We start from the raw sequence: 21,322 nt of genomic DNA, 5'->3' as shown, positions 1-21,322 counted from the left end.
TTATACAGCACTCAACACCCACTGTTTCTGAATTTTGGAAAATTCAAAATGGCTGCCTCTTTTGCTGCTTACTGAGGCCACCATTATAGTAAACAGCTAATTCATCCTTCTGTCTCCTGATGTTTGTGTTTCTCAGGAAACAAATGTATTGGTGGTAAATCGAAGAAAGGAATAAAAGGTATCCCTCTATTAAAATCCATGCTGATGTCTACTTTTGCTCATCTTTGCCCTTCATTATATTTCATGCAACCCCGCTGGCTTCAGGAGAGTTGCTTTGAATGCAGTGAGCGACAAAATAAATAAATAAGCCAGCCTACTTGTTTCCAGGAGAAAACAATGAGCTGCCCTGTCTTTCCCCCATTGTCTTTTCCCTTCCTTAATTAAGATGGTGCATTGGGAGGAGCAAGGTGAAGTAGGCAGCACAAAGAAAGCAGAGGCGTATGTAGCTTTTGCAGCAGCAGCTGCACAGGAAATGGCAGATCTGGAGGAGGCAGAGAACGGCAATGCTATTTCAGTCCTTTCTGGATTGCATTTGCACATTTAATGTCAGTGAGATTCTCTCGGTGGCCAGCCAGACATCTTCCTTTCTGAGGTGCCTGTTAGTGTGTGCATGCTATTATTTCCCCATTCAATTAACTGCTAAGGAGACTGAAAACTATGTGCCCAGAGCAGGAGACCGAGCCCATCCTCATTTGCTAGTTAATCAAAATCCAGTGGCTTTTGAAAATAGTTTGAAATAGCCATTCATTAGAAGGGATATCTAAATTTGAAATTCAAAGGACAACATGCAAGGCAAATAAAAGAGCATGGGTGATGCACAGATTGTTCAGCCATTCAAGCTTCCATTTACTTCAGGAAACAATGAAGCAGCATCTGACCTGGAAATGATCTTGACAATACTCACAGGTGCAGAGATGGTGTCAGCGGCAATTATCTACGAATACACAGACTGACGTTAAATGTTGACTTCCATGCTTTGTTTTTCAAAGGATGGGAGCTTCTAAAAGGCAACTTTGCCCATGAGTGCCACTGGTGGCTGTGCTTTGCTTAGCCTTCATGGGATTTGGTTGATGAATTAAGTAGCATCTCAACACAAGACCCTACCCTGTTGAGTAAAATGGTACATCCAATAAACAAAAATGGTACAAGTAACAAAATATATTGTACAACAAGCCCACAACTTATGCCCGGGTTATGTTCCGGGGATCGTGTATAATTCCAAAACCACATAATGTCAAAACACATCGGTGCAATGGTGGGTGGGACTGCTATAGTCTTTTTTTCCTGAATGCCCACTCCTTTTCTGCCCTCTTTTTAATATTTTTAATTATTTTGCCAAGTGTGTAAAGTTAAATGCACATAAATTGCGGACTTACTGTACAAAGACCAGGGTCCAGGCATGCTCATTCACACAAATAGGCAGTTCAGTTAAATAAACATTCAGCAAATATGAAAATGAAAATAAGCTGATCAGGGAAGATGCTCCTGGGCCTTAGTTAATGATGTGTGGATATGACCAAGGAAACTGCTCTGAGCATGATCAGAAGAGCTCCAGAGTCTAGCAAACAAATAGACCACTTAACGTCAGATATCTTGTCTGGGTTGAAATAGTGATAATGACAGGGAGGGGAAAACTGCACAGCCAGAGCAAATGGCCACTTGCCTTAGTATGATAAATATTGGGTTTTCTGCCAGGAGACATACAGATGGGACATCCTGTTCAGAGCAATAATTTTGGATTGAGTTCAGCTGAGTGGTACAGAGAACTGATTGGGCAGAAAATGGAAGACTGACAGAGAGCATCCAGGATGCTCTCTACATGGAAACTGATTGTGGAAGGATGTATGGAACAGAAAAGAGTATGGCTTTGAGATTTTGGAGAGAATTTGAAAATAATTGCTGGCTGTTATACTTGGTAGGGCTAAGCCCTGGTTGCCCTACTGCCTTGGTGACCCACAAACCAAATGCAGCTGCCTGCTGCTTATACAGTAGTGTCAGTGGATTAGAATGAAAAAATAGTGTTTACAGCACTTGCATTAAGCTACCTGAAGAGGAGGGGGAGCCCATGGTCCAGTAAATAAAAACGTATGTGCCAAATATCTACTCAGTCCTTTATTAGAAGAATCTCTTTTATACTTTTGTCAAACATGGTGATGGTCAAAGGCTGGTTCACGCTCCCCCCCCCATTCTTTTTAATGCTTTTTATCTTCTTTCCACTTACAAAGCTTCTGCAAAGGAGTAAAATGAAAGCAAGCATGGCAGAAGACACAAAGGCAAGATATCAATCAGGACAACCAGCCGACTGCGCTCTAGGCAGTTTCCAAGCAATTTCAATGGAAGGCCAGGCAAAAGCAAGATAAAAGACAGTGGAAGCAAGACATTATTTTCTACAATCAAGTGACCATGAATGCTGCCAGTTACCAGGATATAGAGTGGCCATCATGAGCACTTATTTAAGCATTTCTGTGAATACAAATGATAATTCCATATAAAGGGGGACTATCAAATTTGAGTGAGAATGTTAATTCCAGTGATATATGTGCATAACCACTCAGTGAGAGAGATTTTTAAACAAATATAAGTCAATGACTTAGAAATATCATAATAACCGTTCCCATATTTTCAAGAATTGCCCTCAGATGATCTCAAAATATCAAATTAATGAATGAGGTGCAGGTACCCATTGCTATGGTTTCCACTGAATTGAATCAGATGTTTGTAAGGAAGCTGCACACAGGCAAAGTGAATTTTTCAGCCATACATGTGGAGAAAGGAATTCCACCCATTTACCCATTTTAGGTTTTCTCTTTATTCTTTAAATTTCCCACCCACAATAATTTATATATGTCAAACAAAACACATAGAGCAACTGGTTGATTGTTCCTATTAGGTCATAAAGGTGATAACTATCCCTAGATCCTGAAGGACCTGGTTCATATTTATCTTCTTTCAGGTGTAATTTATTCTACTTATTTGTTTAATTCATACTCCTCCCTTCTTCCATGGAGTTCAAGGCAGTCTTCCACCCAGAAACTGATCAAATTTAGACTTGCTTGTTGTTGTTATTTAGTCGTTTAGTCGTGTCCGATTCTTCGTGACCCCATGGACCAGAGCACGCCAGGCACTTCTGTCTTCCACTGCCTCCCACAGTTTGGTCAAACTCATGCTGGTAGCTTCGAGAGCACTGTCCAACCATCTCATCCTCTGTCGTCCCCTTCTCCTTGTGCCCTCAATCTTTCCCAACATCAGGGTCTTTTCCAGGGAGTCTTCTCTTCTCATGAGGTGGCCAAAGTATTGGAGCCTCAGCTTCAGGATCTGTCCTTCCAGTGAGTACTCAGGGCTGATTTCCTTAAGAATGGAGAGGTTTGATCTTCTTGCAGTCCATGGGACTCTCAAGAGTCTCCCCCAGCACCATAATTCAAAAGCATCAATTCTGTGGCGATCAGCCTTCTTTATGGTCCAGCTCTCACTAAGATTTGCTTAGCTTCTGCAAAATAGCTGCATCATGTGCCGTCAAACAATGCCTTGGGGTTATATAATTATCTCCGGCCATAAAGAAGAACAGATGGATGTAGTTCTTCCATACCAAAGCCATTTCTGCAAATTGGCGACACAAGCAGAAGTATTTCAGCGGTGGCATCGACAGAGTGTTACTTGTTGGCTGGTGACAAGCAAAGAACAGATTATATAAAAGCAGAAATATTGTATCCAATGCTGGATTTATGGGTTGTATCCAATAAATGGTTTCATGCTGGTGGAGGGCACTTCAGTCGCATAAGTTGGGACACTCAATTCTTGCTGACCCCCTTCTATCTACTGCACTTCTCTGCACCAGAACTCATACTGTTCCAGAGGGTTCCCCAGCCTCCAGGAGCAGCTTATTAAGGAACACAGGGCCTGGGGCTGGAAGGAATTAATGAAAATAAACTGTCCCAACTTGCAAGAGTAGAATTACTGTTCCTTAGCACAAGGGTAGAGAACCTCAGCACTTCAGAATTATCTATCCCATCCTTGAGTCTCTCTGTAAACCAAACCCTCACTAACCATACTTCTCGACTGCTTTGGCTTAATATGTCTGTGTCCTTGGACTTTGAAAATGCCTCTTGTCTTCCCTGGATGGAGCTGTGTGGTTGAGACGTAACTTGCTACACAAAGCAACACAACCAATTGCTCTGCCCACTTTTTGCCTTGGCCCCTCTCACCATTGGGATATGCCCCCCAGAAGGGTTTCCCACATCATGACCTAATGGAAGCTTCGCTAGTGGTAAAGGCATTAGTTGACATAATTGTATATTTCGTAGCTCTCAAGACCAACCCACACTATGGACACTGGTTTTATACCATTGTAAGACCTCTCCAAGTTTCAGCTTGGCAGTTGGAGCTGCACAGGAAATATCATATCATAAGAAGCAACTTTGTCAGTCATCTTTTCAGTTCTATTGATTTTGTTTAATCAGTACAGCATCTACTATCGAAGTGTGTGTATGAGTAACAAAGCAATTGGGTGATATTTTAAAAACTGGGAAGGCATGCTTCTCTTCTCACATTCATGGACCTCATTTTCTCTTCTGCTGATAAGAAGAGATACTTCTAAGTTAGTCTTTTGTAGCTGCAGATAAAATATCTGGCTCTGACCAGTCAGGAAATATCGACTATGGTGTATTTCCTCTATTTAAATGTTTGATTCAGTCAAGGATTAAAAGAGCTCCAGAAGCTGGCTAGGGTTTTGCTGCACTAATCACCTTCTGCATTCTGAGGAAGTCTTGTAAATGGGATCATATTGTGAGCACAAGAGCTCCAGCCCAGCCAAGAGAGCGATTTCAGGCTCCTAACAGCAACAGAGTGTTTAGTCAAGCCACAGCTGGGCATGCTGTAGAATGAAAACTAAACCTGTAGCCATGCACTGACCTTGGCAAAGCGGACCGTCTAAGCTCATCATCTGTTTTAGATTTGCTTTCAACTCCCTTGGGAAATATCTGTATGTAACAGCAATGAGTTTAACGATCTACTGGGCTGGGCTGAGAAATAAAGTTTTAACCAGACGACACTGTGCTCAAGGACTTCATATAGAACTGTATGCTTTTCCAGAGAAAGAAGGAGCTCAGGTCCATAGGTAATCTGGCAAATCTGTAACCTAGGGGATCAGAACATCGCTGCCAGACGAAAAACTGGGTTTCTGTTTTTGCCGAACTCCTTGACGCACAAATCTGAGTGGTACATAGGCAAGGCAGCAATGCGTCCGAATTCCAGTTTCTGGTAACCACAGGAGAGAGCTCTTGTGCTCAAATCCTGCCTGCTGCTTGCACCTGGCTGGCCCCTATGAAAACAGGATGCTATTGGTCTGATCCAGCAGGCTCTTCTTACATTCTTAAGGCAAGGGTTAAAGGCAATGCAGGGGAACTGCATGGCTAAGCATGAGCTGAGACATCAATCGAACAGGTACTATGTTCCCCACCTCTTCCTTTTGAAAACTGGGGCAGCCACAAGCCTTCGTGTGGCAAACAACAGGCATTTCTGCTCCAGTCAAGCCAATGGGCGCTTCTACAAACAGGCTGAGCCTGTGAGATTTGTCCCTGTCACTGCTGACTTCTGCAGGTTCTTGGGGCAGGAGCATCTGACTTCCTCTAAGGCACCTCCCCCAGAAGAATCTTCCTGACAGGAGTGACAGGAGGCACTTGCAGTGAAGGCCGTTTAGAAGGTGCCTGACTAGAAGTTTTTATTACGGGGGGGGGGCACTTCTCTGACAATCTACTTGAACCTTGACTCTCTTGATCACTGGTGGCCCTCTCCACCAGCCTCCCTCATCCCACTTGGGGTGTCTCCCAGGTTGGCCAGCTCCAATCCTCAGATCTCTTGCTTCACCTCTTTGGAATCCATGCATCCTCTCCAAGATGTTTTCAAAGAGCTCATGACATGGAGGAGATTAACTGTGAACACAAGAAAAGGGTACCTGAGGAATAGAGCTGTGGGAATGGGGAATTTCAATCATTTCCCACATTCTCTATTTTGAAAGTTGGATGAATGTGAAAAGACCCAATTTCACCACCTATTGGCAACTGATTGTGGTCCAGAAATGGCTCCTACCTCCTTAACAATATCATGATGGGAATAAATAGGACAATATTTGGAACGATTGTATACAAAATGTGGTAGGATATTAATATTTAATATTAGTGTTAGGATAATAATATCAAATTTATAAAATAATGTATGAGTTAAGGTATTTTGGTATATATTCATTTATATATTTTCCCCTTTACACAGTTTTGTGTCTTTTTTTCTTTTTCATTTTGCATCACTTCATTGCTTTATAATTGAAAAATTTTAAATAAAATATCAATATTAAAAAACAATATTATGATTGGTGGATATGGCCAGTGGCGGATCTTGGGGTCTCAACATCAGTGCCCTGTGTGACGCCATAATTTGGCGCCCCTACCTCTCAGGCTGCATTCTAAATAATAGTTGCAGTGCCCCCAAGGCTCTGCACCCAGTGTGACTGAACCAGTTGCACTCCCTTAAGTCCACCTCTAGATGTGGCCACAGTATTGCAGTGAGAGAAGAAGCCACGCCTGTTAAACGTCCCCTGCCATGAAACTGTAAAGGCAACAATTAACAGTGAAAACATACAGCCAGGTGTTGGTAACCCTGGCATTAGATTGCATTGCATGTTAATGGCAGAATTTACGACTGTACAGTCTCGGCCAGCTGTTAGGCAATCATAGAGAATGATGCCGTCTACTTCTGTTGAGATGATTTTCCATCCGCAATGCATACATGTACTTTGGACCAATTATTTTCTTGCATTTCTTTTTTGGTTCAAGCACTGCTTTAAGGGAAGCCATTTGTTATATACACATAGTACAGTGCTTTGCTCCAGTTTTGTTGTTAAACTCCCCTTGGGCTAAATGCTGAAACCATTGTGAATTTGGGAGAGCTTTAAGAAGTGGAAGAAGGTTCTGAATAGGAAGCACATGAATGCAAGCATCTGTGCTCCCTAAGATTGCCATACTATTCTTGTGCTCCCACACATTATTGTTACCAGTCAGCATGGGGAGGCCAGCAAGCATTCTTCCTCTCATCTCTCTAAGGGCAACCAGAGAGACACCTGCACAGAAAAGGTAGAGAGAGAAGACCCAGCATGAAGAGCAGCCATGTTTGTAGGCTCCAGGCTCCTTCATATACATCATCCTCATATTCTGCCTCTCTTCTTTTCCCTCCCCGCAAACTAGCTCCTTTTTAGAATTCTGCAACAAAAATCCCAGAAATGTTATTTTGCTGGAAAACACATACAAATGATAAAATTCCACAACCCTAAGGCAACTTTTCAAAGAGTGGGACTATGACAAGTCCTAACTCCATGATTTTAATATTTGTAAATTTGACATTCCTTTTCTGAGTTGGAGAGTAAATGGGTCTATTATCAGTTCCAAGCCAGATGTTTTAGTTTACTGAGCCTGTTTGATCCCTGCACCTGTCTAAGGCCAGCAGTTGCTGGATTAGCATAAGGGACTGATTTTTTTTTTAATGGACAACTGTTTCTGAACAAGTGAGCAGTGTGAAAATGAGCAGACTTTTGGTATAAAGGCTTGCCTGTTTGTGCCACAAGGCAGTACATATCATTTATGGTGCAAAACAGGCATGCAACATTAGCCCCGTAGGCTCATGTGCTGGAATATACATTACAAAGTGACAATTACAGGAACTGTCAAAGAATGGAAGAAGAATAAATGATGGTTGGGCGGGGGGAGGAGATGTATTACCCACATCCATCTGTGAGACAGCCGTGCATTTACTCAGAATTATGCATTGTTTATGGTGGATTATGATGATTAGAAAAGGAAGAACTGGCTCCCTGCCCCTACAGAGAATTTCATCACAAATCTTAAAGGGAAGCAATAGCTTTTTGTTAAGAACAGCCCATTATCATCTTATATCGGGCATGTCCAAAGTCTGGCCCTGGGGCCACTTGAACAAGCAATCTCTTGTGGCCCCTGAGTGCCTGCCCACCAAAGCCATTCCCTTTTTGTGGGCTCCTCACAAGCTCTCCCCTCTATGCGGGGGGCATGGCTAGCTCCCACGCCATTAGGGAGTCCCCGGCTGCGTCACTCCTTGGGTCGACCAATCTGGTTGGCCGGGGGTGTGTGTGTGGCTAAATAATAATAATAAAATAATACGGTACACGTTCAGGACACTGATGCTGCAGCGATGGCGGTGGCAGAGGGGCAGCTGCCGCCTTTACCCAGTGCTGGATTTATGTATAGACTAAGTAGGCTAAAGCCTAGGGCCTCTAAATCTAGGGGGCCTCGCCAGCCCTCCCGCTCCCCAGCGGGCAGTCTCCCCTCTCCCAAAACTGCAAACCCAAGACTTCATGTGAGGGCAGGACAACTTGGGCCTCTAAATCTAGGGGGCCTCGCCAGCCTGCCCACTCCCCAGTGCTGCTGTCTCCCCTCTCCCAAAATTGCAAACCCAAGACTTCATGCAAGGGCAGGGCAACTCAGGCCCAGCAACTATTAGACTCAGCTGGCCAGTGGGGCCCAATTTGAGGCAGTGGGGCGCAACTTGGATTTTTTTTTTTTGGTAGGGCCCCAGTTCACAGCCAAAGTCTGCAAAATCTTATAGATATAAATAAAATCCATCTAGATTGCCCTGGTGAGGGGGCCCCCTTAGAAGCGGCACGTGGGGCCCAATTTGGCCCAATTGCTCTAGTTGCCTTAAGGTCAGCCCTGATGAGTCTGTGCAGGGGTTGGACTGACAAGCCCTGCACCTTCTAGGTCCCTGGTGTCACCATTCTGAGTACAGACTCAAGGACTTGTTATGGAAATAAAGGGGGGCACTTACTGGAAATCAGTTTTGTCACCTCTTCCCTCCCAAACCTCGAGACAATGAGCCCAGCCACCTTTTATTTACAGTCGCATAAGCACTACACTTCAGCATGGCTATAAAGCTGTACGTTCAACCGCTGAAATATACACCAATATGTAGCAATGAAGCAATGTTACTGCTTCATGAATGAACACTGTGCTTTATAAATGGACTCTGTATTTTGTGAATTACCTAAGAGCCACCAATAGGGAGCTCTAGAATCTGACAACTAACCAATTGGGTACTACCAACAGCGACCCCTGTTGCTGAAAGCAGGTAACCGGCAGGAAATGCTTCAGCTCAGCCTTTGCACTGTTGGCTGAACACCCTCTGCTGTGAAAGCTCATAAATTGTATCCCTTCTGGCATCCTGGCCAACTCTATTACGCTGGTGTAAACCCTGGTGCACCAGAAGCCCAGAATAGCAGCAAATAAAATCCACTCATATGTCAGCAACTGATAAGACTTGTCAACCAGTTCTTCTAAAGTCTTCCTAAATTATAAAGCTCCAAAATGCAGGCCAAAAGAGAGCAGGACTTGGAAGAGCGAGCCATACAATGGGCACCACCAGTGAAAAGGCCCTGCTCCGTGTAGCTCCTGCCCTGTCATTTGATAGGGTGCCCACTTGCCCTCCTTCTTGACATGGAATGCTATCTATTGGAGTCTCCAGGTCCAGTACAAAGACCATAAGAAGGGAGAGCAGGGACCTTGAAGTTCCCAACAGCTCTTAAGCAAGCAAGCAAGCAAGCAAGCACACAGGTCACCTTTGTCACAGTCAGGGCGCCTATGTCCTGGCCAGGCCTTCACCCAATCTTGTTTCTGTACACTCTTATTTGTCCTCAGTAACCAAAATTATATTATTAAGATATACAAGCAGAAAAGTTGTTTTCCTTCATTTGCAAGAAATCGTACAAAACAAAGTGGCACTAATAAAGAAAAGTTCCAGGGTGGCAACAGAAAGCAAATTAAAAATGCTTTTGCAGTTCATCAAAACTATCCAGCAATATCAAGTTATAGGAAAACTGGTGCTATTAACAGTAATCTAGTTGGTAAATCGGTTCGGCAACTTCCATGCACATGATGTGTGATGCTAATTATTTTCCCCAAGAATTAAATGATAACTAATCAGAGGCAGCTTCAGTTGCAAATGGTAACAAAATATCTGTGAAAGGAAGAGGAGCAGGTTTGCTCAAGTGTGTTGCAGGTAAAAATACTGTTTGTAATGAAGTGAGAGCAGTAGTTCACTTGGTTGAATTAACAAATAAGAAAGTTTTGACAATTTAAATTCTAGATTAAAATTGATTACTTAATTGAGAAGAGGATTGTAACAAAAACACTGGGGCCTAATTTGAATAGTAGAGTGCCTAGTATCTGGTGGGCAGACCAAAGCACTCGTCAGGAGAGCTATGAGATTCAGGTGAGGGTCTTGTTAATCCCAGAAGGTATATAACAGAACCTCTCTGCTGAGGCTCTCCCCTCAAGACAATATTTGCCCCAAACCTGGATCTAGGCATCGAGGGAATTGTTCCTTTTATTCTTTATTAAACTATTAAATAACCCACAGGTTGCACTTACCCCTGCTTCTGCTCCTGACAATTGGTGGTTTTAATTTCCTGTGGTGCCTTGGAAGGCCACCATTGTGGGCACCATGGGAAGTTGGCTGGCTGGTGGTGCCACTGATAGCCCAGTGGCCCAGCAACATAAGAGGCTCACTAATGTAGGATAGGGACCAGAGACACTTTGCTGAAGTGCTCAGTAAAACATATCCACAAGCATTAACACTTCTTCATAGAAATTAATCCCTCATTTGTCAGGGAAAGGAAATGAATGCATTTAAAATGTGATCATGGGAGAGTGTTATCTGACCTGAAATTAATATAAATGAGGTATTTATTTACTGACCCTAAGGCATCTGTGCAAATGCTTCCACTGAAGATGAATTAGCCACGTGTCAAACAAGTAAACCTCCATTTGTCCTTATTTTGAGGGACATGGTTTCATTTTTACCATTGTTCTTCTTCCTGTATAGCCTGCCTACTCATGCTTCTTTAGGCCTCTCAATCTTTCACCACTTGAATAGCAGCTGGGCTTCTGTCAAATGGGAGTTGACCCTCAGAGGGACGGAGAAAAGGCAAAGGTATGCAGTGCTGACAGCCACATAATCTTGTTTGCATGAGAGAAATTTGCCATCATAAAAACTCTCCCCCATCACCCCTGGAGTCTTCATGAAACACTGGAGAATATGTGTTTTTCACTGAGGGCCCATTGGCTCTAAACACGGCATTTCTTCTCAATGTCTTCAGAGGGTGGATTTTATACAGTGCTCTCTCTCTCTGTGTAGAGAGAGATACCTCCCATTCGTGTCTGCTGTGACTGCTACATTGCATCTGGGAGATGGCAGGCTCAGGCTGAGAGAGGGGTGTTGCCATCTTGCCAAATGAGTCCACATCAGAGGCAAGATTTCAGCCAGAGACGACCTGGTCCAGAGTTTACCTGCTGCAGTCCTATACACACTAAGAGCACAATCTAAACCCAAAGTACGCCAGTATGAGAGAATTTAGACTGGGAAGATTTTGGGCTTTTCTGGCTCAGCTGGGCTCAGTGTTAAGTCCCTCACTCTGGCTCAGCCAGGGCTTAGAAAGTGGAACTTAAGCCAGTGGACCTCCTGCCAGTGCAAATCCCCACAAAAGGGGTGTGGTGGAATGGGGCAAGGAGGGGCTTACACCTACTCCAAAACTTGTTCAGTTCAATCATGTGACCTAGGGCCCAATCCTGTAAGCTCTGGCCCACACTCACCTGCTGGTTCAGTCATCATCAGCCCCTCCCAAAGGTTCCTGAATGGAGTTTGGAATTGGGGTAACTTATACTGATGAAATTATGGGATGCTAGCTTCCCATAGTTAGGATTGCTCTTTAACCTGGAAGTAAGTCCCATTGGGTTAAAGCTATGGTTTTCCCAGTAGTGATGTATGGAAGTGAGAGCTGGACCATAAAGAAGGCTGATTGCCGAAGAATTGATGCTTTTGAATTATGGTGCTGGAGGAGACTCTTGAGAGTCCCATGGACTGCAAGAAGATCAAACCTATCCACTCTTAAGGAAATCAGCCCTGAGTGCTCACTGGAAGGACAGATCGTGAAGCTGAGGCTCCAATACTTTGGCCACCTCATGAGAAGAGAAGACTCCCTGAAAAAGACCCTGATGTTGGGAAAGATTGAGGGCCCAAGGAGAAGGGGACGACAGAGGACGAGATGGTTGGATAGTGTTCTCAAAAATACCAGCATGAGTTTGACCAAACTGTGGGAGGCAGTGGAAGACAGGAGTGCCTGGCGTGCTCTGGTCCATGGGGTCACGAAGAGTCGGGCACGACTAAACGACTAAACAACAAAACAAGTCCCATTGGACTCACTGGGTCTAATTTCTGAGTTAGCATGTATAGGATTGTGCTACATTAGCTTAAGGGTTTTTCCCTTCTTGTGGCAATATCATTGCATTATTCTTCCTTACTATCTGCATTTTGAGCTAGGGAAATGTGTTAAACACACACCAACTAATAGAAAGGAATTTCACAGCAAAGTAATGGAATTCATGGTAGATTCTAACAAAATGCCTCTACAGTATGTAACATGCTAGTCTTACCACAGTTGTTGCACACTGATTCGTATCAGAGCAATAGATGAGTTTCAGATTGACCACTTCCCATGATAAAAGGGTTTCTTGTGGGGAAGGAGAGTTATGTTATTTTGTGTTTGGGGTTATGATTTAGAATTCAACGAGTCTGACATTCTTTTGGTGAACTGGAGATTATTATTTTTCTGTATTACTTCTTAAATTATGACTTTATTTGAAGACCTACCTCTTGATTGTATTGCAAAATGAGCGCAGCAGATAGTCACAACTGCTTTTAATACTTTCAGATAGAAACGTGAGGAATATATCTATTGAAAGAAACTGACAACCCATTCCTGTTTCCTAGAAGTCAATTTCTATGGGTAAGTTCTACAAGCCATATTAACCCAGCACCATAACTAGAGAATTAGGAGTAAGTTAAAATATACACTACTACACAATATAGATATTTTAACTTACTCCCAATTCTCTAGTTATGGACCATAAAAAAGGCTGATCACTGAAGAATTGATGCTTTTGAATTATGGTGCTGGAGGAGACTCTTGAGAGACCCATGGACTGCAAGAAGATCAAACCTATCCATTCTGAAGGAAACCAGCCCTGAGTGCTTACTGGAAGGACAGATCCTGAAGCTGATGCTCCAATACTTTGGCCACCTCATGAGAAGAGAAGACTCCCTGGAAAAGACCCTGATACTGGGAAAGATTGAGGGCACAAGGAGAAGGGGACGACAGAGGGCAAGATGGTTGGACAGTGTTCTTGAAGCTACCAACATGAGTTTGACCAAACTGCAGGAGGCAGTGGAAGACAGGAGTGCCTGGCGTGCTCTGGTCCATGGGGTCATGAAGAGTCGTACATGACTAAATGACTAAACAACAACACAATACAGTGGTACTTCAGGTTACAGACGCTTCAGGTTACAGATGCTTCACGTTACAGACTCCGCTAACCCAGAAATAGTACCTCGGGTTAAGAACTTTGCTTCAGGATGAGAACAGAAATTGTGCGGTGGCGGCGCAGCGGCAGCGGGAGGACCCACTAGCTAAAGTGGTGTCTCAGGTTAAGAACAGTTTCAGGTTAAGAATGGACCTCCAGAATGAATTAAGTTCTTAACCCGAGGTACCACTGTATAGATAATGCCTAGAACCCTGCAAGCATTTTCTAAAGTTATGGCATTTTACGAATAGAAGGTACTGTAAACAATATTCACCTGCCTTCATCAAAACAGTAAAGAAAATAAAGAAAGGAATGAAATTGCTTAAATATTGGCTTGCTAAATTACAATATAACAGTTGCTTGCTTCAAGTCAGAGGTCAATGTCTTTTCCCTTTTGCTAAACGCTGGCTTAGGTGAAAGACTATGTATACTGAATTTACTCAGAACAAGGTTTCCATTAGCAGAAATGTCATTGTTTCTACAAGATTCTTTTGCAGTAGTATATGGCAGCTATGCTTACTAGCCTTAGATCTTTCAAAGTGTGTAACTCCCCTTTCAAGCTAAAGTTGCCTTGAACTTAAAATGTCACTGTACATAAATAGAAACTCTTCCTTTTTAACTTGTGGATTTTTATTACTTCCCCCATTTACAGATTCCTGTTCTTCATAATGTCTGTAACGATCTTTACTATCACATGTTGAATAATAATAATAATAATAATAATAATAATAATAATAATAATAGATTATTATCTGTACTGGATTTCCCTAGCCACTCTGGATGGCTTCCAGCATATATAAAAACATAGTAAAACATTAAGCCTTAAAAAGCTTCCCTATACCGGGCTGCCTTCAGATGTCTCCTAAAGGTTATATAATCACTCATTTCCTTGACATCTGAAGGGAGGACATTCCACAGAGTGGCTGGCACTATCAAGAAGGCACTCTGCCTACTTCCCTGTAGCTTCACTTCTTGCAGCAAGGGAAATTCCAGAAAGTCCTCGGTGCTGGACCTTAGTCTCTGGGCTGAACAATGGGGGTGGAGATGCTCCTTCAGGTATACAGGGATGAAGCCATTTAGGGCTTTAAAGGCCAACAATTTGAATTGTGCTCAGAAACATATTGGAAGCCAATGTAGGTCTTTCAGGACCGGTGTTATATGGTCTTGGTGGCTGCTCCCAGTCACCAGTCTAGCTGTAGGGGTATGCAGATACTTACAAAGTGTGTATCAGCCTCCTGTATCATGCTGTTGTGGATAAGCAACTGTGCAGACCTAGGATGCTTCTAGACTGTTAGTATTTTTGGGTGGGATGCAATCACATGCCAGCAAATTTAAGTTGCAGAATTACAGTTGATTGGGAGATCTTGTGCATCAAATCCACTTCCCCCGAAGAGTGATCTTTCTGCCATTAGGAAGGTAATGGGGAAATGCACTGGATAACATGTAGGATAACATTTGCTTTGATGCAAGATCATCTAAACTTGGTTGCCCTGATGGATGACCTTTATCAGGAGGAAGGCGGTGTGTGTTTGTGTGTGAAAAGTGTGACGCTGTTATTCTTTCCTGATCTCTCCATGGCCTTTGACACCATTGACCATGGCATCCTCTAGAACCAGCTCTGTGAGATGGGCATTGGGGAGAAACCTCATTCCTGCAAACAAGTCAGAATGAATGTTTGTTAAGTGGCCAATATCATCTAATCTCCCTACAAGAAAACCTGGATGGAGGCTCAGTAAACAGGTCATCTGGAAATGCCTTCTGACTGATAACTGGAACTTTCTTCCTGTGTTTAATTGATACTTTCCCAGAAGGTGATATACAGCCAAAATTTAAATGCAGATATGTTTTTGGTGGAACTTACACTGAACTGACAGCTGTACCCACATGTGCAGATGTTTGATGGGGAACTCTACCTGAATAGGGGTGCTGTGCTCATAATAGCTGAGTACACTGCTCACCAGGTGGTCAAATGTTGCTGGCTCTGATAGCGCTGTTCAGCAGACTGACTGACTGAATTCAGGGCATGTGGCTTCTTTGTTCCTTCCCAAAAAGTGAAGAGAAGGGAAGCAGGTGTGCACAAGAGCACCTCTAGATTGTAAGCCTTGTGTTTTCTCCACTCAGTGTTCCCTGAATGACACTTTTAAAGCAATGGAAGCACCAGTGGGAATTGTCACTAGTGTAACTATTTTTTAAAATAATCAAATTCATTTCATACATGAAAGTAAAATCAATTTTAAAAAATTACTAAATAGACAAAAGGCAAGTAGAATTTAAACTTCCTTTGCTGCACTGGAGGGCTTGGGTTGTTATGGTGTTGTTGGGAATCTTTTCTCCTTTTGTTTCTGACAAAAGCTTTCCCAACAAAATGTGGAGTGATTCAAAGCCAAGGTAAAGGGGTCTTATGTCAGAGGGAGCTTTCTTAGTTGCTAGATCTCTGCAGTCACAGTTTAATTAATTCTTTCCATTGAGAAAAGGATGCTATTCATGTTTTAGCGTATTGAGAGTGACAGCTCCAAGTGGAAGTATTCAACACATTGTGTGGGAGACCACAGAATGAGATCTGCTCCACTTTTTATGAAAAGCAGCACAATACCATGAGGATAAAAGAGCTATGAACCTGATCTGTCCTTGTGGATGTTGTTATCAAATCAAGCTTGTTTACACATTCAGTATATTTATGTGCATAGATGGTATCCTTTTATAACTCAGACACTAGGTGGCACTGGACTTAGTTGTACCTAGGTTGAGTCAGGAGTTTCTTGTTCTACACTTGTTTAGGAAAGTTATTGTGCAGTTAGTTTCCTGACTAGTGTGCTTCCTAAGCCTTCCATGACTCCATGCATATTTTGTTACCCCACCCCAAATATCTAAGTGAGAGATTCCGGGGGTCCCAACACATGCCTTGGGTTTGGTTTCATTGAAATGAAGGTGGCTCTTGGGCTCTGATGTAGCAGATGGACCTGGTGGCTTCCTTTTTTCTGTCGCAGCGGATTTGCAGCACTCCAAATCCAGCTCATTTGAGAGGAAAGAATCACCGGGGAGGCCTGTCGCACTCCACAGTCCCACTGGCATACCATGAAAGTTCTCACTGCACCCGTGGCATTGAAGAGGTTTCAAGATGGCAGTATGTGCCTTGTTCAAAATGGTGGTATTCTACAGGAACCAATGCAGCTATGTTCAGAATAGCTGCATTGACTCCTAGGGGGCATACCAGTTGGAACAAAATGGCTCGTTTGTGAAGTACCAGTTAGCAACTGCTCTAGGCACCTCCTACCACTCAGTTAGTTTCTTCTGCTTCTGCTTCAGTTGCCTCAGGGTGACAGGCTTCAGATAGCTGGGAGGGGCAGCAGATCCAGCACCGCCGGCCACCTTTCTGTGCTTGTTGGCCTCCTCACCCTGCATGCCCACTGTGTGTCCACTGCCCTGTGTTGACTGCTGCTGCCGGCTGGGAGCAGACGGGGCATGAGACAATGGGTGTGTGGGTGGGATGCAGTGGGTGTGCACAGCAGAGGAGGAGGTGCGGGGGTGGTGGTGGTGGTAAACAGTCCAAGGCCAGCCCTGGATGAAATGTCTCCTTCTGGATGAGTACTGTACTGTGTCAGCGCATCTCAGAAGGGCTCACCTAGTTTTAGAACTTCTCCCCCGTCCACTTTCCTGAAAACATTATCCTCTCACCCATTGAGAGGGTGATTTTCTCCTGGTTTCTAGCAAGGGGAAGGAACCCATCTGATCTTTTCGGGGGGTGGGGGTTGCTGCTTATTTTCCTGGATCTTGCAGGAAATATGTGTGTTGGTAAACTGTGGAGAGAGAGCCAACTGCACTTCCTGGGCTGCCTCCCTGAAAGAGGAGCCTGCTTCCAGGATATGCAGGCTGATGGGAAACTGACCCACAAAACCACCCCTATTTTTTTATTACTACTAAAAATTGGCTCAACTCTAGTTTTTAATTAAGCAGATGAGGGCAATGGATTGCTTAATAATAAAAAAAATGCTGCAGTTTATGCAAATAACCCTCCCTGATTTCTTACAGTGCAGTCGCTTTCAGTAATTCTAAGCTTCCACCATAAACATCTTTTCCTTCAGGTCCAACAATCAACACTTGTTATTGTTGGGTTGTTTTAACACAAGACTTTGCCAAAGAAATCTTCATTTTAGTTTGCTTGTGATAGTATTATTACCCCCTAAGAAAACAAATAGATAAAACAGCAAGACAGTTAGTGTTTAGATCTCCCCATACACACCACGCCAATTGCAGTTCAGGTGCCTCAAGGTGTTGAGAGGAGAACACACTATTTTTGTAAGTGGCAATAGCAGGCAGCAGACATTAAGCCAGAGGAAGTCTAGGAAGATTTCCTCCTCTGATCAGAAGGTGAGATAAGCTTGAAACTCTACCTGTCAGGAAGGGTCTTTATCCCAGTAGAAGGATCCTGAATACAAACACATCTAGTTAATGAATCTTCGCCTTTTCTCAAAAAGTGAAAGGTTTTAAAGTGTCATCACTGTGAATAAAGCCAATATGCCAATATCAGAAGTCATGCCTTGTTCATTAGACTTATAGGAGAAATAGCTCTCTCCTGACTCTTTCTAAAATAAGTAATGGTGACTTGTAGGGATAGACAAATCTGTTAAGTTTGGTTCTCCAAGTTTCTCATTTTTTTCAGTCTTAAATTGAAGTCTTGGGATATTCGTTCAGGGGCAGTTCCAAGAGTTTGAGTGTTTTTGTGTAAACACAGAACACTTATAACTGAACCCTCACATAAGATATGATTGTCCAGTAAAATGTATTTTATTGGGTATTTGTGTGCGCATGGTTTCTCTTTCTCTCTGCAAAGCTTGGGCTGATATAACAATGGAGACTGGTGACAGTTCCATAAATTGCATTAGGATTGCAGGGGGAAGCCTTCCTCTTAACAAAGGGATAATAAGGTAGCAGTTTAATAGTATGTTCAGAAATACCAACAAGCTTTAAGTACATGCTTAAGGACAGTCCTGAGAATAGCTGGATTTAAGCATGTATTTAAATTAGGCTGGAGTGGAGGAGATGCTGGATTATATAGTGGACAGAAGCTATTTTTATCCTTCTGTTGTGGAGACCAACTTGATATGTATGGCCCATAAATTCCAATGGAATGTCATTTACAGCTCTGGAATTCCAAATGGATCAAAGTGAACAAGGGTGCAACAACTGATACAATTTAAACAATAAGATAGGCAGATGCATTACTGGCTCAGCAAACTTAACTTTGCGTTCTGAAATCCAAGTTCTGTCGCTATTTATTTTTTTCTCCTTTCCATGTTCTATAAACCTTACGTAATGGTTTTTAAAATAATAATAATACTGCAGTTTTGATGGGGCTCTTTCTCTTGTTTCCCTCCCTGTCAATAGGTTTCATGTCCTATTAACATGGCCGCTAATCTTTCTGCCCTTTCACTAAGCATTGTAAGTAAGTCCCACCACAGCTGTTCCATATAAGTTTAATCTACCTTACTATATATACGTACGGATGAGAAACTCCAAATGCCAGTTTCTGCTCAGATGTTAGCAGAAAGACATAGTGGCCTTGACCTTTCACGTAACTTTGTTGGACATGAAAGGTGGCAATCCCAGATCCTCAGCCACATAAATTTCATGCCTGTTACATCAGCTGCTCTAGTGTAGAAGAGTACATTATCCCCTCCTTCTGACATCTTCATTTGCCTACAGAGCTATCCTAGCCTGGCTTCAGGCAACCAGGCTTTTCCCAAGAAAAGCTTTTCCACATGGAATGTCTTCAGAGAACCTTGTTCCACTGCATTCATCCCATTTGTAGGTTACAAAAGCTACTACATACAGTCTGTATCTACCCAGTACAAGACGCCATGTGGATGTGATCCTGCAAAAACTGGTACTGGGTAAAGTAGTAATCGGTCCTGTATGGGATGAGAGGCCCCTCTCTCTTTACCACATCTACACTTTTGTCCTCCTCCCTTTAATCCTTTTTTTTTGGGGGGGGAAGCCAGCAAAAAAGGCAGAGGTGGTTGCCTTAGGTGTCAGGTGCTAAGGGACAGGGGACCAGTAGTAAGTTGTTGGCAGACAGAGCTGGGTTTGCCACCTGGCCCCTAAACCATCCTATTGCCCTTCGCTTTGGTAGTGGATGCTGTGCTGTCCCTAGTGCTGAAGTTAAGTTTCAGTATCAGTCCGGCTGGCTTCTATATGTGGAATGGGGAGGAGTCTCTATCTCAGCCTTTGCCTTCTGGGCTGTGCTTATCTGGAAACTCCCACTTTATGAACTTTCCCGGGAAGACCCAGGCACAGAAGGTGGATTTAGATGATGAACATGTAAGGCAATGCTTGTTGTAGTGATATTTCTCTTTAGAGTGGTGATCTGTTATTCAGTGCTGTGTCTTCTACTGCCACAAGGCAAGTATGCAAGTATGCAGAGGTAGCTTACGAAATCTGTTCTAGAACCAGAAAAGTCTAAGCATCCATATGCTTGCCTATTTCCTAGTAGTGTCACTACATCCATCACCAACTCCATTATTTATCTGAAACCTTCTTGCAAAGGTTGCTGCTATGCAAAGTTAGATTCACCACCACAACGTGGGCTCCAGGAGTCCTAGGGGGTGTGCCTGCTTCCGAGCCAGTGTGAGCCACATCACTTTGACTGAAGCGCGTTGGGCTTGAGAAGTGGTCAGAAGCCAAGTGCAGTGCCGGATTGAACCCTGTGGAGGCTCCATGATAGTCAATTATGTAGTTCAGCATGCAATTCTGTCTTATATTTTAGCCCCAGCAACTTGGGGGTATGATATACAAATTACATTAGGAAAACTCATTTGGGTATTTTCTATCTCTGCAAAGTTCCAGGAGCATTGTGGGAGGTAGCAAAGAGGAGGTCTCTCTATCAGAAATTTATTGACACAGCTAAGGCTGAATTCTCACACTAGCCTGTTCTTCTTCAATGGGCATGACAACTGATGCCACATAAGTTAAGCCACACATATATAATTTTTAAAGTATGATCACACATATTTTTAATCTGTGGTATATTTAGATTTTCTCTCAATCCCTATAGGGAGATGCAGTGTGATGCAATTTTATGACGAAGAGTTACTTTTGATTTCTTAATCCCTTGAAATGTAGTACTGTATGTGTTAGATGGTTTACATGTTTGATGTTAATTGAGGGGAAGCAGATGGAATCTGTCAACATCAGAAAAGCACTGCGCTAAAGCCTCTGAGCCAGTAAAGAGATTCTTAGCCTGTATAAAAACACTGCATGTAAACTATTATATCAGGACTGCCTTTCTCTTGCAATTTGACATAACACAGCCTTAATCAACTATGTCATTAATAGCAGCATGTTTAAATGCATTATAACTCTCTTGCTAAGCTGCCAGTCATCAGTAAAACATTGTCAAAATGGCCCTTGCCAGAAGACCACCTGGTCATTCCAACATTATGGTCCTGTCCATGTGCAAGTCATATCTACATTACAGTCTTTTGATTGGCTGTTGTGGTGACAAAGAATCATGCGAATTTTAGTTATGTGGAAGGCTGTGAATTGTCTCTAAGCCACGGTTCCCTGAGAAGTGGGAGTAACCAGTTCAAATCTGTAGTATGGCTATGCCCAAACTGGTTTTGTGGCTTTTCTTGGATCATGGTGGTACCAATGATCACAGGGCATAAAGGGGCTGAGGACTGGGCTTAACATTGATACATCATTGAACCTATTCCTGTGATTTCCATGGGTGGAAAGAGTACGCCTATAACTGCAGAACAGGCTGTGGACTTTCTCTGTACACACCCCATAAAAACAGTTCCCCTTGAAGTCATGGTGCTATGGTGACTAACACACAGGACTCACACTTCCCAGCATTCAATCGGAAGCCCTTATACCTCTCCCTAAGGCTGAGGCCA

Source organism: Podarcis raffonei, chromosome 3, assembly GCF_027172205.1.
Source record: "Podarcis raffonei isolate rPodRaf1 chromosome 3, rPodRaf1.pri, whole genome shotgun sequence".
Classification (NCBI taxonomy): domain Eukaryota; kingdom Metazoa; phylum Chordata; class Lepidosauria; order Squamata; family Lacertidae; genus Podarcis; species Podarcis raffonei.
The sequence above is the reverse complement of the archived record's forward strand: the minus strand, read 5'-3'. Positions refer to the sequence as shown.